Below are 16,503 nucleotides of genomic sequence, written 5' to 3'. Positions count from 1 at the left end.
GAACAGGCAAAAGGGGTGTGTTCCATTCTGATTGGCAAGGCTTAAGCAGACCATATTTTAATAGGCGGTCCAAATGTTTCTGGATGCCCTCTGCTGCTCGCCGGGGTAAGGGATATTGCTTTACAGATACGGGGGTAGCCATAGGTTTTAGGGTTACTACAATTGGAGCTATATTCTTAGCCATTCCTGGTGGGCTATTTTCGGCCCATACTCCTGGTGGCACTTGTAGAGTTCGGAGGAGCTTGTTTAATTCTGTATCCAATGTGGGTTGGACTTGCAGGGCTGACATTAGGCGCCATGATTGTTCCTTAGGTACTGAGAGGGTAATTATTCCTGCTGCTTTTGATGGCAGTTTCATTTCTGGACCTCGAGGAGTGAAGGTGATTTGGGCCTGCAATTTGGACAGCATATCTCTGCCTAAGAGAGGTATTGGACACTCAGGTATATACAAAAACTGATGGGTTAAACGATGTCCCCCAATCTGGCATTCCAAAGGTTGGAGGAAAGACCTCTTAGCTGACTGTCCAGTGGCACTTTTAATGACTACACTTTTGGATGCCTTTTTCTGCAATAGTTCTGGGAGTACTGAGTATTCAGCCCCAGTATCAATCATAAAGTCTATTAAATGGCTCCCTAATTGAATCGTGACCGTGGGCTCCTGGAAGCCTAACTTTATGGAGTCCGGTCGTTCCTAGTCTTGAGTAAAATCCTCTTCTGCCAGTCCAATGAAATTGTCTCTATTCTGTCCTTGTCCTGGTCTCTGATATCTTCCATTTCGGATCATTCCCCGTCCCCGTCCCTGGTTTCTTGGGCCGGAGCCTGGGCCTGGGCCTGGGCCTGGGCGTACTTCTTCCAACCTCAGGGGTTCAGGACACTCCCGCTTCCAATGACCCTCCTTCTTGCAATTTGCACATTGATTCCTTCCCAGTGGTGGATTCCTTCCTCGCCCTCTCCCTCCATTTAAGGGGCGGTGGTCTTGCTTCACTGCTGTGGCTAGCATTACCATCTTTTCCTTCTGCCACTTCTTCTTCTCTTGCTTCTCAGCCTCATCCCTATTCCGATAAACTCGGCGTGCAATGGCCATAATTTGGCTCATCAGCATCCCTTCCCATCCTTCTGATTTCTGAATTTTCTTACGAATATCAGAAGAGCACTGGGCCACAAATGTAGCAGTAATCATTCTGCTGTTTTCAGGGGCTTCAGGGTCAAAAGGAGTCCATATACGATAGGCTTCTTGCAGCCTCTCTAAAAAGTCTCCTGGACTCTCATTTGGTTTCTGTTCTACTTCTGAGACTTTAGACATATTAGTGGGCTTCTGGCATGCCCTGCGGATACCTTGCACAAGCGTCTGGCGGTAGGTGGTAAGTCTGGCCAGGTGAATTCCATTGTTTGGATCCCAATTAGGATCTTCCAAGGGAAAGTTATCTTGGAGATGACGGTCAATATTAAAAATATTTCCCACTCTGGCCTGCTCACGCAAATATATCTGTGCCTTTTCAATTATGTCTCTCCTTTCCTCAGTGGTGAAAAGAGTATTTAGGAGCTGGCGACAATCTGTCCAAGTAGGGCTATGAGTATTTACTATTGAAGTCACCAAGTCCATCATAGCCTGAGGTTTTTCTGCAAAAGATGGGGTGTGTGTTTTCCAATTCATCAAATCTGTAGTTGTGAATGGAATATATTGCAGGGTCGAAGTTCGAGGTGGCCGTGGTCCGGGTTGCCCGTTAACCAGCGCAGGCTCCTCAAGTGCATCAAATACTCTTCTAAGAGGGGCTACTACGTGATCTTTCTCTTCGCTTTGCTCTAGGGGCCTCAAATCATAGGGGATGGTATTTGTCCCAAGGCGTTCTTTTAGCAGCTTTATACGCCTGGCTGTATTGCTTGCTGACCGATTAAGGTCTCCCTGTAACTTCTGTAATAATTCTCTAGGACTTGGATGTACAGGGGTTTGGGGTGGGCAATCAGTTGTTCCACTAAAGGAGACTGTAGATGCAGGTCTATTAGGAGTCACAGGTGGAATAACCACTTCTGCTTGGGCTTTATTATAGGACTCCAATGCCTCCTGAAGATATTTATCATAATCTATCAAGGAATCAAGCTCTGTGACTCCACTCCCATTATTCATTCCACTTTCTTGCCTTGGGGTTACAACTGGCGGAGTGTTTGAATTAAGCTCCCTTCGATGTGGAGCATAGGGTGGAGGTGGAAGCACCTCTTCCTCTGGTCCCTCAAAAATGGGTTTGAGTTTATTTGGCAAGATTCCTTTCCTAGCTTCAGCTTTTACAGCCAATAATTTGCATCGTTTGACTTTGCATTCCCTTATCCATGGAGGATTTTTATTTAATGTGCTCAGCCAGGAATCTATATATGGAAATTGTTCTGGGCACCCTCCAGTTTCTTTGGCGATGTTAGACCAAAGTTTGCTTACTAAATTTATATCAAAAGTTCCCTGAGATGGCCATTCAGTAATTTGTTTTGGCCATTCTAGTTCACATAACGTTCTCAAGCGCTCTGGCGTCATTTTGACTCCATATGCCCCTGAGAAGGCTTTCTTAAAATTATTTAACATACACTCAAGAGGTGTATTTTCCCCCTTTGAACCCCCAACTCCCATTGTATGGCCCTGTGAAGTATCCACTCAGTCACTCACACACACGCTTTGTCAATTTTCCCTTTTCCTCCACCAGACCAACATCTGATGTACCCAACCACCTAGCGTACTCAGTTTCCCCTTACTGAGACGCAGAAGTTTGATCAAGACTTCTCTTCCTCCCAATTAATTGGAGGGCCAAAAATCCCTTTGTGCACTTACCCTTGGTTGGTTCCCTGTTTCCCCCGGTCCGTCGCCGCCAGTGAGCAGGGTATCAGACAGACGAGTCTTCTGCGTTCCCCCTGGAAAAATTTACCAGTGCGCGCTGGGTAAGCAGTGGTCCTCTCTCTTGTACCCTGCCCAGTAGGGCGAAGGGGCTGCGTTCCAGCAGACCACTTATCCGAGTCACAGTGGCACCATAAAATGTAGCACCCTGCTTGTGGTTAACGCTTAGCTGGAATGAAATATTCAACGCAGCAATAGAGAAATTAAAATAATAATTTATTTGTCAGACAAATAAATGAGAGGCTCAGTGGTATATGGTTACCAAGCTCTGGCCTGGCCTCTTGCCATCCTGGCCAGCACTTATATTCCCTTAATCCAGCCCCCTTTGCTCCTCCTGTGGCTGCCTCTGTCCAATCAGCCTGGTTGAAATTCCTATTGGCTGTTTGGTAGAACCAATCACAAAAGATACACCCACAAAAGATACACCCACTTCCTTGCCCTTATAAGGGAGACAAAGAGCTATATATAAATGACAAATAAGTAATAATATATCTTACATGGAATCTTAATTACCAGCTCACCTCTTTGCCCTATTGCCTTCTAAAACAAATGTTTAATCTTACATTTTTATGTTCAACAGATGTCAAGGATCTCGAGTTTCACATCAATATTGAAAGATTTCCTTCATTTGAAAGTTTCTAAACAAATGCCTGACAACCATATATATCGAGAGTGCTTGGATGGCGTCTTCTGTCTAGCAGGGGGGCTAGGCTGGTGGCTGACTTAATTTCAGGATAAATACAACTCTTACAACCATATGAAATAAGAATCTAGCATTCCTTAAATCCTTTGCATAATTACATTTAAGCCAATATATTTAAGCTAATATATTTCATTCACTTATCATAGGTAGCCTTTTAAAAGAATAAAGCCTTTGTAAAGTAAAAAGGAACTCAGTAAAAAACAGCTTTTAAAAAGAAGCCTCTTCAGTTTACACCTCCCCCCTTTCCCCCTCCTTTCCCAGCCAGCTAGATGCTTCTTCTCCAGCCAAGCCAGTTGCCTTTCCCAACATTTAACCTTTTTAACTCTCTCAGTTTAAGAAAAAGAAACAGCTTTTAAAGATTTCTTTAAAATGCTCTCTTTTTCTGCCAGCTAGATGCCTCTCCATTGCTCTTGGCCTTTTTAACCTTGGAAAGAAGATCTGGCTCATTTTACTGAGAGGCACATTGGTATTATTTTACTATTTACCCTTGCCTTTAATTGTGTTTTCTCAGTCTGCAAGGGCAGCATATGTAATTCTCCCTTTTTTATGACTTTGAGAATTGTTTTTCTACTATAAATCAATGGGGCCCCCTTGTCTTAGGAGAAAAACCTCTTGCCAAGGTTCTTTCTGCCTGGCATGAAACATTTGAAAATCCTTTTTTAAGCTCATTTTTAAATACAAGCCTTGATAAAATATAGAAGCTCTGATAAAAAATGCAGGCTTATGATTAGATGCCTCAAGCTCATGTGATATTGGATACCTCAGCAGAAGCAAGGGAGCTGCGAATCGAACGTTTCTGATTGACATCAATTCAAGGAATACCCAGGACCTCTTTTCTGTCCTTGATTATGCCCTTCTAAGGCCTGGCCCGCTGCCCCCCTTTCTGCAGTAGGATGGGAAATAATGTTTATTTTTGTATGCTTCCATTTTATTTATATTTGAAACATTTTCCCTGCTTTTTCTAATTGCAAAGTCTTTGATCACATCCTCAAAACTACTCTTATGTAATACATCTGCTTCTATGCGTAGTAGAGATAAGGCATCCAACAGAAGTTCTGTTGGGATTGTTAATACAAACACATTCTTTATTATGGTCCAAAGACCCGCAAAAACAATTTCAAAAGCAAAGTACAGCAGAAATACAGAAAAGATAAAACTAGACAGCCACTGTTTTATCCAAGACAAGTTGATTTGTAATTCTTTCTACCTCCGTGAGATATTTTTGCCACGGCCAGGGTTATATCATTTCCCGTATCTTCAAGGAGATACTTGAGATAAAAGATAACGGTTTCCTGGTAAATTGACCAATAAGGGCTTAATTAATCGGTTCCTGGCTTGTTTATACATCCCACAGTATAGTAAAATATGTTTCATGCAATCAACAGCCTCAGAGCATAAACAGAGTCTATTCTGGTAAGGTGTACCAGTCAGTCTGACGTTTAGGGGATTTTAAAAATATAATTCAACTGAGAAAACGAATGTTTAGCTGAGCAATTTGTGACCGTTAATGTTAAATATCCAGCAATGGAAAATTTCTGTGGTGCCCCCTTCCCATGATGTTTTAAGCACATGTTTATTTTGCTTTATGGTTAATCCAGCCCTGCTTAGAACGTAAGGAAGGATGGAGCAAAAACCCAGCCAGTTCCTTTTCTCCCTTCCTCCTCTTTGCCTGTTTCCTGGGCTTCCAAGCTTTGACAGGGACCCCTTAAGGGCCCATCTCCCAACTTCTCCCCATCCCCACCCCCCTCAGACACCCCCCAAGCAATGCCCCAACTACCAGCTACCGTGGCCTGAAGAGGTCCAAGACCCCAATCCTAACGCATGAGGCAGCAGCAACAACAGTGGCATAATTCAGTGGGGCTTGTTTCTCCCCTCCTCTTTCTCCCCCCACTGCCTCTCGAAAGAACGGCAGCGTTATTATTCATCTGTACAACTTCAGACGCGAGGCGAAGATGAAGCAATTACTACCTTTTGGAGTGTCAGGCCTCGTTGCAAGTTTTGAGTGACAGCGGAGAAGCCGCACGCCAATGCTCACCCCAAGTTTATGGACAGGCCTACTGGCTGAGAGGCTCCGGTGATTTAATTTCTGGGAGTTGAAATGTATTTATTGTTTGATGGCCTACTAAATTATGAGGCTGCGGGCTTGTCAAACACATTTGCCAGATTTTCCTGCGCATCATCCCAGGTGGAGAGCCTGATAAACAGCCTGGCATCACATCACATGGAATGACCGATGGATGCGTCATATATTTTTAATAGACATAATGTTTTAATAAACATCTACCCACACGTTACTAAAACACTGGCTTTAAAAAGAGGGAACCGAGCGGGGGGGACTTGCCTTGAGCCATGTAGCTACCCAGCTGTGAATTTTATAATGCAAGCATCTCTACATCATTAGATGTTATGATGGCTCTTCCAGCTACCCAACTAATAATTGTCTAGGCACACTTTAAAAAAAGCACAAAACTGAAAAAGTTTCACACAATAGGACTGTGGCTTAATATCACCCAGGAGTCAGCCCCAGATTGTGCACTGTGCTCCAGCATATCTTCAGAGCATGTGCAGAGTGTTGCTGAGAAACTGAAACATGCACTCACTTGTACCTGAGCACAGGGGCAGAAGGTTTGATTTCCAGGTAGATGTGAACTCACAGCACCCATTGTTTTAGCCAATTAAACACTACACAAAAGTGAAGGGAAACCACTATGTTCTTACACATGCATGGAATTCTATCCAGAATATGATGCTTGGCATAGAATTTGGGTTTCTGTGTATCTCAGTTTTTACTAAAACAGGCAAGGAAGAGTTTCTAGTCCTCAGTGATGTTTGGAAGGGATGTTTGAAAGCAAACACAAAAGCTGGGGTATTGAAACCGGAAAAGTAGTTTTATAAAAGTGAGGTTTTCTCAGGATTTGATTTAAAAGCAAAACCTGTAAGCCTATTTCCATGGAATCAAGCTGTGCTTAAGGCTGTAATCGTACGCACATTTGTTGGGAGTAATCCCCATATTCCAATAAATAATACACACAAGATGTGTGTATATTCCATTGACACACAATGTGCAATGCAATCTGATGCATAAGCCCTACTGATTTCAATTAGACTGCCTTCCTTGAGAGCGCGGCAAATTGGTTCCTTGCATTAGTTGTGACTTCCGGAAAAGGAAACTCTGATCAATACATTGTAGATAACAAATCAAACACAATTTCTGACAATATTTTTGCTGTTTTCCCTGCCTAGCTTTGCAAGTTTGGGTCAATAGTATACTGAGGATCGTACTGTTAAATTGCCACTTGATCTTTCCATAGTTTCTTCAAGCCCTATTCCTCTCCTCCACCAGCTCCTGATTCCTAAGGGAATGTGGTTTCATTAACTAGCAAAGAAATATGTTTCCTCCCCGAAGAAAATATGAGCTGCATTTGCTGCTGCTTGTTTTTGGCTTTGATGGCTGTGTCTATTAGAGAGTGATTTCTAGTGCATCCCTCTTGTTTCTGTCACCGTTCATAAACTCCGCTCCCAGAGGCTCTGGAGAAACTTGATCTCTGTCTTCTTTTAAATTATGCTGTGGCTTCCTAGGTGGAAACAAGGGTTGCCACCTTGGGCAGCAGCTGAGGCGTGTCTACTCAGAAGTAAGCCCCACTCACTGCATTCAGAGGGATTTACTTCCATGCAAAGGATTGCAGCTTGGGGTGGAGAAATATCTCTGTTTCAATTTCTATCCATTTTCTCATTTTTTAAGCCTTCAGCTCAGCTCTCCACATTCTTGCATATGTTTGGGATTTTTAAAAAAGCCCTGATGAAAGTTTGTCAGCATTTTAGTATACATGTCTCCTAATGTACACAGTTTATTTGGTATGCACTTTTGTTTTATGCTAATTTTATTAATCATAGAATCATAGAATTGTAGAGTTGGAAGGGACCACGAGGGTCATCTAGTCCAACCCAGAATCTTTTAAACCCACAACCCTGAGATTAAGAGTCTCCTACTGTATTGACTGTCCAACCCATGCATTTCTTCTGCATGTTGGTTTTGCTAACATATGCAATTTTATGCACACTTACCACTGATATGCACATTTTTAGCACACATCACTTGGCTGGAGAAGTGCATCATGAAATATGAAGAAATGGGAATTTCAAAGTATAGCTGTGTTTTGGTTTTCACAATTTTTCAGGAAAGTGTGAATTAGGTCATTCAAACTGAATGGAAATTAAGGAAAGTCTAACTATCCATTATATGGTTAGTATAGCTATTCATCAGTGGAGCAAAACAAGCGTGACATCAAGATGATTATTGCCACCCCCCCAAAAATATTATGGGATAGTAAGGAAAGAGAACTAGTGTGGTGTAGTGACGGAGTCAAGCACGGAACCTTCTCCCCTGGAACACTGAAATCTTGCTCAGCCTCCCGAGATTTCAGCATTCTCAAGCCAATCTTCACCTTCATAAGGACTAGAAACTTAAGGGAGTTGTGCTCCACCCAGACCCTCCAAGTGTCCCTATTTTCCAGGGTCAGCCCCAGCTTTACAGATGCAGTCCCGGTTTCTGATTTGATCCCGGAATGTCCCGCTTTTCCTTGTTGTTGTTTAGTCATTTAGTCGTGTCCGACTCTTCGTGACCCCATGGACCAGAGCACGCCAGGCACTCCTGTCTTCCACTGCCTCCCGCAGTTTGGTCAGACTCATGTTCGTAGCTTCGAGAACACTGTCCAACCATCTCGTCCTCTGTTGTCCCCTTCTCCTTGTGCCCTCCATCTTTCCCAACATCAGGGTCTTTTCCAGGGAGTCTTCTCTTCTCATGAGGTAGTCAAAGTATTGGAGCCTCAGCTTCAGGATCTGTCCTTCCAGTGAGCACTCAGGGCCGATTTCCTTCAGAATGGAGAGGTTTGATCTTCTTGCAGTCCATGGGACTCTAAAGAGTCTCCACCAGCACCATAATTCAAAAGCATCAATTCCTTAGGATGTCCCTATTTTCATTGGAGAAATGTTGGAGGGTATGGAGTTATGCGACCCCCGAGCCAAAGAGATAAGAAACTATCCAGTCTTTAGAAGACATCTGATGGTAGCCCTGCATACGCAAGTTTTTAAAATGTTTTATTATGTTTTTATATATGTTGGAAGCTGCCCAGAGTGGCTGGAGCAAGCCAGTCAGATGGGCAGGGTACAAATAATAAAGTTGTTGATGATGTTGTTATATAGGGTGCCCTTATTTTCACTGGAGAAAATGTTGGAGGGTATGTGATGCATCACCCATGAATTATGCTTTGAAAGCCATTTTGGGCTTTTTCTGCAACCAAGCGGCATATGAACTTTATTAAATAAATAAAAATGTGACCTTTTTTGGGAGTCAGGTTGTATACCAGGAATGCAATAAATGTCTGTTTTGCCACCTGCCTGGAACTGAAAACAAGGGCTTGCTGGCCGACCAAGGCAATTGACTTTTGCATTGGTAGTCCTTGCCTGATCTCCTGATGGCAGAGTTGCTGCTGTTTGCAGGGAAGGAGAGAGCGAGCGCTGTGTGAATGCACCAGCAGGATAATGTCATTGTGTGAACACAGATTAAAAACACAGTTCTGGAAATGCTGTGAGTGTGTAGCAAACAGGAGGTAGAACGCAGCCTAAATTAGCGTCTTCTCCAAAGAGAAAACAACATCTTCTGATACCACCATTCCTCTCTGTTGTTTAACCTAATGCAAGGGCCCACTTTTATGGCAGGGCGGCTATAGCTTTTAAGCAAAACGAAACGCTGTCGAATTTTTCTGACCACCATGTTTACACATCGGGAGCGTGCTGTCAGGGCAAAGTCTCGAAAGTCTTTGTGGGTTATGACATTCCCTCTTAAATGTGCTGAGCTTTCTTTTTAACCTTTCATAAAACGTTGTGATCTTTATGGACTGTATCATATTGTGCCGTAATGTGCTTTATTGTCCACAGAATAAGCTTTTCTTAAAGATAATTGGAAAGCTGGAAATGGCTGCTATCGGATGGTGTGTTTTTTTTTATTAAAAAAAAATACATTATTTCTGAAATGGGGCTGGTGTGTAATAATGACCCTATCTGTTCAAGATTTAAGATTTGCCTTGGCAGAGAAAATTGATCCATTTCACCTTTGTCTAATGGAAATTTTTATCTTGGATTATCTGTTTATGTAAATGAATGTTCCTATGAAAAGAGAACTTGAGGGGGCTGTAAATCTCACTGACACTTCGGTTTCATGGGGGGGAAATTGGAAAGGAGGCTAGTATTTATCTGTCTGAAATTGGTTATAAAAACAAAATTATCTGCATGTACTTCAGCATCTGATGTTCTCTGGAATTTCATTATGCTTTTGAATAATGTGTGGCTACAATATGAACAGGAAGGATTCTTTCTTCCTTTTGACTAGGTTACAAGTTCCAGCCGCCACACGCATCCCTTACTAATACCAGCAATTTCATGCTTAACGCTCTCAGCAGTGCAGCCATAGTCAACACGGTGCCCTCCAGATGTGGTGGGCGACACCTCCCACCATCTCTCACCATTGGCCATGCTGGCTGGGGCTGATGGGAGTTGTAGTCCAAAAGATCCACAGAGCACCACATTTGCTATCCCTGCTGCAGTGTCCAGCTAGTAGAGCTTTAGTATGTTGTGACATCATGACATTCCACCTCCCTCATGACAGCCAATCACACGTGGAGCCCTGCTAGTAGAACTTTAATATATTGTGACATCATGACATCTAGCCCGCCAGGGCCGGATTTAGGTTTGATGAGGCCCTAAGCTGCTGAAGGTAATGGGGCCCTTTATATGTCCAGCTGTCCTTTGTCAACAACAAATTGTCACTTTTTTGTGTTGAGTATATGTTATATGGGAATTTATCGACCTAATAGGTATCTAAAGCCATTTGCACATAACAAAACAGGTATTTTATCAATGTAATTGTTGAACTGAAATAGAGTTAAGAAGAAGTATATTAATAGTGAAATACAATTAAGAAGAACTATATTAATAGTGAAATAATTATTAAGCTCTAACTTAAAATGATTTTTTTATTCATAACAAACTTAGTAATGCAAACACATTGGCATTTGGCAATAACAAAAGTTCCTTTAGAAACACAATTTACAAAGACTCATAATCTAGTCTCTAGAAACTTGCTATAACATGAAATAATAATAGCAAACCAGTAATATTTTAGGGAGCAGGCTAGAAGGCGGGGCCCATTACTTATATCATAGGAACCTACACAACATAACACAAAACAAAGCACTGTTGCTGTATGTAGGTTTTATTTTATTTGTTTTTTATCTTATATTTTGGAAATGTACATCCAGGTTTTTTTCCTTTAAATTTTTTTGGGGGCCCCCAAGAGAGTGGGGCCCTAAGCTATAGCATGTTCAGCTTATATGTAAATTTGGCACTGCTGTCTGCTCCCATGGCAGTCAATCATGTGTGGAAAAAGGACAGGGAAACTTGGAAACTGTTTTACAGTCTGCACTGCTATTGAAGGTCTGAGAACTGCCTGTCACACCTTGCATTTGCCCATCTTGTTTCCAGTGGCTTCCACACTTCTTTCCAGAGCTTTAGCACAGTGGGGTCTTGGGGGTTTTTGTTTAGCAGAACATCTTGGACACTCCCAATTACACTTGGCTACCAGAGTTCTACTTTCCACATCTCCCTGCCAGGGAGCTGCAATGACACTCAGGCAATGTGGGCAGCATTAATTGTCACCTCGCGCTTGGCAGGTGAGATTGAGATAGATGGAACGAGCAAAAAGCAGTGTTGAGATACAATTGGCGGCTTAACATTCCATTTGTGTAGAACCAAAAAAGGAGGCTGGGAAAGGACAAAGGGGAGGGACAATTCCTGCTATTTTCTTGAGCTAGTAGGTTTGCCTGCCAAAGGGACTCTGCAATGCTGCAAAGAGGGAAGGCCAGCCTGCTGCTAGAGACACTTCTGACCACCACACAGCTTCATATTAACTTGCCACCAGCTGACCCATTCCTCCAGGCATAGTATTAATCTGGGCTCCTTAGCATGTTAAGGAATGAGTGAATTCTCCATAAGATGGTAAAGTTAAAGGTAAAGGGACCCCTGACCATTAGGTCCAGTCGTGGCCGACTCTGGGGTTGTGGCGCTCATCTCGCTTTACTGGCCGAGGGAGCCGGCGTACAGCTTTCGGGTCATGTGGCCAGCATGACTAAGCCGCTTCTGGTGAACCAGAGCTGTGCATGGAAATGCCGTTTACCTTCCCGCCGGAGTGGTACTTATCTATCTACTTGCACTTTGATGTGCTTTCGAACTGCTAGGTTGGCAGGAGCAGGGACCGAGCAATGGGAGCTCACCCCATCACGGGGATTCGAACTGCCGACCTTCTGATTGGCAAGTCCTAGGCTCTGTGGTTTAACCCACAGTGCCACCCGCATCCCCCATAAGATGGTACAAAAGCTTCCCCCCCCCCAGGATAAAGCTGCAGAACATTCATGACTGTCATATCTCTGTTGCTGTGCAGACTGGCATGTAGCTTTGGCTCTTATTAGAAGCTCCACTTACAACATTCTGGTGAAGAATTGTGGAGAAGAGCTGGAAAGACTTGTGAAGAAGAAACAGAGGACTGAAGTTGCAGGACTTTGGAGAAAGGACTCTGAAAGCTGAAAAACCTCTCTGGGCTCAGAGAGAGGAGCCTTCTTGAAGCAACTAGGTATAGTGTATGTGTAGTGCAGGCATGGCCAAATGTGGCCCTCCAGATGTTTTGAGACTACAATTCCCATCATCCCTGACCACTTGTCCTGTTAGCTAGGGATGCTGGGAGTTGTAGTCCGAAAACATCTGGAGGGCCAAATTTGGCCATGCCTGGTCTAGTGTGTTTTGCGTTTACTAAGTAAAACAGCCTCTGTTACACTTTGTCTGCTGTGGGAAGTTGAATTACTTTTGATTGTGCACAATCACCCAACAGGCACAAACATTCAGCCTAGGAGTAGGGAAGGAAGGAATTGGATTCAGTTTTGCATGTAAAGGTGAACCTAGTTTGCTCTTTGCGGATCAATACGTGAACCAAAACACTGCCATTCTTTATTAGGGCGAAGTGTGAAAATATTGGTGAAAATGGCATACAGAAATGCATTATATTTTTTGCAAAAATGTGTATATTAGGCAGAACGGCATACACATGTGTATATTATGAGAAATTTCTTTTAAAGTGTTGAATTGTCATGTGGCCTTTTTTAAAAAAAGCAAACTGATGTAGAAATGTGGAGAACTGAACTTAAGGTCAGAAAAATGGAAAACTGAGAAAAAGCTGAAATTGACAAATTTGCTCATTCCTACTTAGGGCTAGACCCTGGAATTTATTTTCAGTGGTCTAATTCAGCCCTTGTTCATAATGAAAATGAAAATAGTGCTCTTAAGCATACACAGAGGGCCTTTCTTTTACCACCTAATAACTACCATCATATAGCGTACATAAATATGTCTGTCCGGTTTTTGTTTTCTAAAACAGTGTTGATTTCATGGGCTCCAGACCTTAAATTCATTTTTTTTTACTGATGTTAGCTAGGAAGGAGGGATGGAAATATCAAAATCAAACAAACAGTACCCAGGATTAGAGAGCAAGGCTTTGGATGGCAATCAAGTAAGGTTTATACAAAGTAGACCCATTGAAGTTAATGAACCTTAACTTCGCCATGTTCATTAATTTCATTGGTCTACTCTGAGTAAAGCTTAGTTGAATGCCTCTGAACATGTGCAGAATCTTTTCTTCTTAAGAAATGGCGAAGGGCCACCATAGCTCAATAGTAGAGCATCCATATTCCATGCAGAAGATTCTAGGATCATTCCCTGGTTGGCATCTCCAATGGGACTGGGAGGGACCCCTGCAAGAAACCCTGGTGAGTCACTGCCAATCAGTGTAAACGATACTGAACTAGATGGACCAATGGTCTGACTCAGGGGCGCTGACTTATAAAAAATATTGGGGGGGCCCATACCGGGGTCCTGCCCCAGGAAGTTTTCTAAATTTTAGATGAAAATTAGTGAGTTTTAAAGTTTTTTAAAAGTATTTTAGAGTCATATGATCAACATTAGAACCCCGAAAACTCGACTCTCTATAACTCCACACTCCGGGAAACTCGACAAGCCTGAAACACTTTTTGGCTTTGAAAAAAGAAACAAAACATAAACACGCATGGTATTTTCGTAAAAAGCTAATTTAATTTACAGTAACAATTATGCTTATAGACTATTACAGAGCAGTGAATATATAGCTCTGAAAAGACTGAAATGATATTTAAATAAATCCTAAGCTATCATTAAAAGAATAAAAGATAAAATATTGCTGTCGCACAGTAATAGCACTTTGATTAATAAGTGAAATAGCTAATTTAAGCTTACTTTGAATAAGGCTGAGGCTTCATTAAATAAAAATAATATCTCAGAGTTAATGCTTTAATACAGTTAATAAAGTTAATACAGTATGCCTAATACTGTATGTAAATACTGTAATACTGTATGTAAATAACGGGCTTTAATTGGGTCTTACACCCTAAAAATATTTAAGTATTTGAAAATAACTAATACAGTACTATAGTAATATAGAAATACAGTACTAAACTAGTACTAATATTTCAAAACTGAAAATTTAACATTCTGTATGTATTTAATTCTCTATTTTATAAAGATTTTTAATATCTGACAGTGAGTTTGGAGTAGCCCAATGCAAAAATCCTGAGGATCCATGTGGATCCATGCTTTGTAACCACGTTTTTGCACCACTGTGACCCTAGGCAACAGTGGGTGCGTGACTTTTTTGGTGCAAGATGTAGCCATGGACATGCTATGTGATCTGATGGTGAATTTGGGGTGACCCAATGCAAAGATCCTGAGGATCCATGTGGATCCGTGCTTTGTAACCACGTTTTTGCACCACTGTGACCCTAGGCAACAGTGGGTGCGTGATTTTTTTGGTGCAAGATGTAGCCATGGACATGCTATGTGATCTGATGGTGAATTTGGGGTGACCCAATGCAAAGATCCTGAGGATCCATGTGGATCCGTGCTTTGTAACCACGTTTTTGCACCACTGTGACCCTAGGCAACAGTGGGTGCGTGATTTTTTTGGTGCAAGATGTAGCCATGGACATGCTATGTGATCTGATGGTGAATTTGGGGTGACCCAATGCAAAAATCCTGAGGATCCATGTGGATCCGTGCTTTGTAACCACGTTTTTGCACCACTGTGACCCTAGGCAACAGTGGGTGCGTGATTTTTTTGGTGCAAGATGTAGCCATGAACATGCTATGTGATCTGATGGTGAATTTGGGGTGACCCAATGCAAAAATCCTGAGGATCCATGTGGATCCGTGCTTTGTAACCACGTTTTTGCACCACTGTGACCCTAGGCCACAGTGGGTGCGTGATTTTTTTGGTGCAGGCTGTAGCCATGGACATGCTATGTTATCTGATGGTGAATTTGGGGTGACCCAGTGCAAAGATCCTGTGGATCCATGCTTTGTAACCACGTTTTTGCACCATTGCAGCCCCAGGCAACAGTGGGTGCGTGATTTTTTTGGTACAGACTGTAGCCATGGACATGTAATGTGATCTGATGGTGAATTTGGGGTGACCCAATGCAAAAATCCTGAGGATCCATGTGGATCCGTGCTTTGTCACCACGTTTTAAATGGGGAGGGAAGGAAAAACACAGAAGGGACAAGAAGCACAAGAGGGGTGTGCGGATAAGCAGCTGGCTAAGAATGCAGGGGAGGAGTTTAACGGGGTGGGGGGGGGAGGAAAGGAAGGCAAAAGTCCCCCCCCCAAGCCAGCCCTCTCTCTCTATCCCACCTGCGAGTCCCTAGAGCACGGAGAGGAGGAGGTGGTGGGCTGGAGCCTGCACGCAGTGTGACTAGGAAAGAATTAGAAGGAAGGACTCGATCCTTTCCTTAACCCTCTGCTTGCCAGGAGGGCAGGGGATTCCCTGCTCTTTGTTGAGTTTGAGCAAACGCAGCAACAGAAGCGGGAGGGCAGTAAGACCCTGAGGCAGAATGCAGGAAAGCAGCAGCTTCCACCTTCCCTCCGCCCGACCGACCGCCCGATCTTATTTTTGCCTTATTTTTGCCCCTGCGCTCCTGCTCCAGGGACCAGCATTCGCTCAATAACACGCACAGACATTTCCCCTTACTTTTTAGGAGAAAAAATCTCCGTGTTATAGAGCGAAATTTACAGTAATAATTTTCTTAAATTATTGGGGGGGCGGAGCCCCCCCAAACGAATTTTTGAGGGGGCTTGGGCCCCCTCAGGCCCCATGGAGTCGGCGCCTATGGTCTGACTCGATGTAAGACAGCTTCCTATGCATAATTACAACCAGCTGACATTTTGTGGGCGGGGGATTGGGTGCAAAAAGCCTGGTCCTTGGCCTCTTCCATTGCAAAAATAAGAGTACCGTTTCGTTCTAGGACATTTCTGCCAATGAGCTATTAAAAATGGAGCAGACTTGCGGAGGTGGAAGCAGGCGGAGGGAGAGCTTTGGACGTGGAAGAGACTAAGCCTGGCTCCTTTCCATGGCTAAAGACTGGGAGAAAGAGGTCCATCATTTCTTTGAACTCATCTTGCATTCAGCCAGCTGCATATAAATTTCTTCCGAACTCATCAAGCCCTCACTGTTTGGCCTCCACTGACTGATACTGCCTCATCATACTTAATCTAGGGTGAAATTTCCTCGTCTGAGCTAAATTACTCGCAGCCATCAAGGGAAGCGATATTTATTTTTCGCGGGGCTAATGACCTGTCCCCCGGACCCACCCACTGATGGTTATTTACTAGGCCCCAGATGCTTGAACTCAAAATGAGTGCTAATGTCAGCAGGAACCATCCCTCATCCAGCCCTCTGATTGAATTGGAGCCTTCCCATTGACATTGACTCGGTGACTTTTAAGGCCATTAGCCTCG

At 43.1% G+C, this 16,503-nt stretch overlaps 1 long non-coding RNA gene across 1 annotated transcript; it reads left to right on the top strand.

The window, feature by feature from the left end:
- The first annotated feature begins 10,293 nt into the window (after positions 1 to 10,293).
- LOC310852957 lies at positions 10,294 to 16,092 on the top strand. The gene is made up of 3 exons (XR_014568482.1): positions 10,294 to 10,350; positions 12,073 to 12,261; positions 16,011 to 16,092. It is a non-coding gene; the product is annotated as an uncharacterized lncRNA (long non-coding RNA).
- Positions 16,093 to 16,503: the final 411 nt, after the last annotated feature.

The sequence above is a fragment of the Podarcis gaigeae genome (assembly GCF_964106915.1).
Source record: "Podarcis gaigeae genome assembly, chromosome: 9".
Lineage (NCBI taxonomy): Eukaryota > Metazoa > Chordata > Lepidosauria > Squamata > Lacertidae > Podarcis > Podarcis gaigeae.
This window is presented reverse-complemented; position numbering and strand designations above follow the sequence as displayed.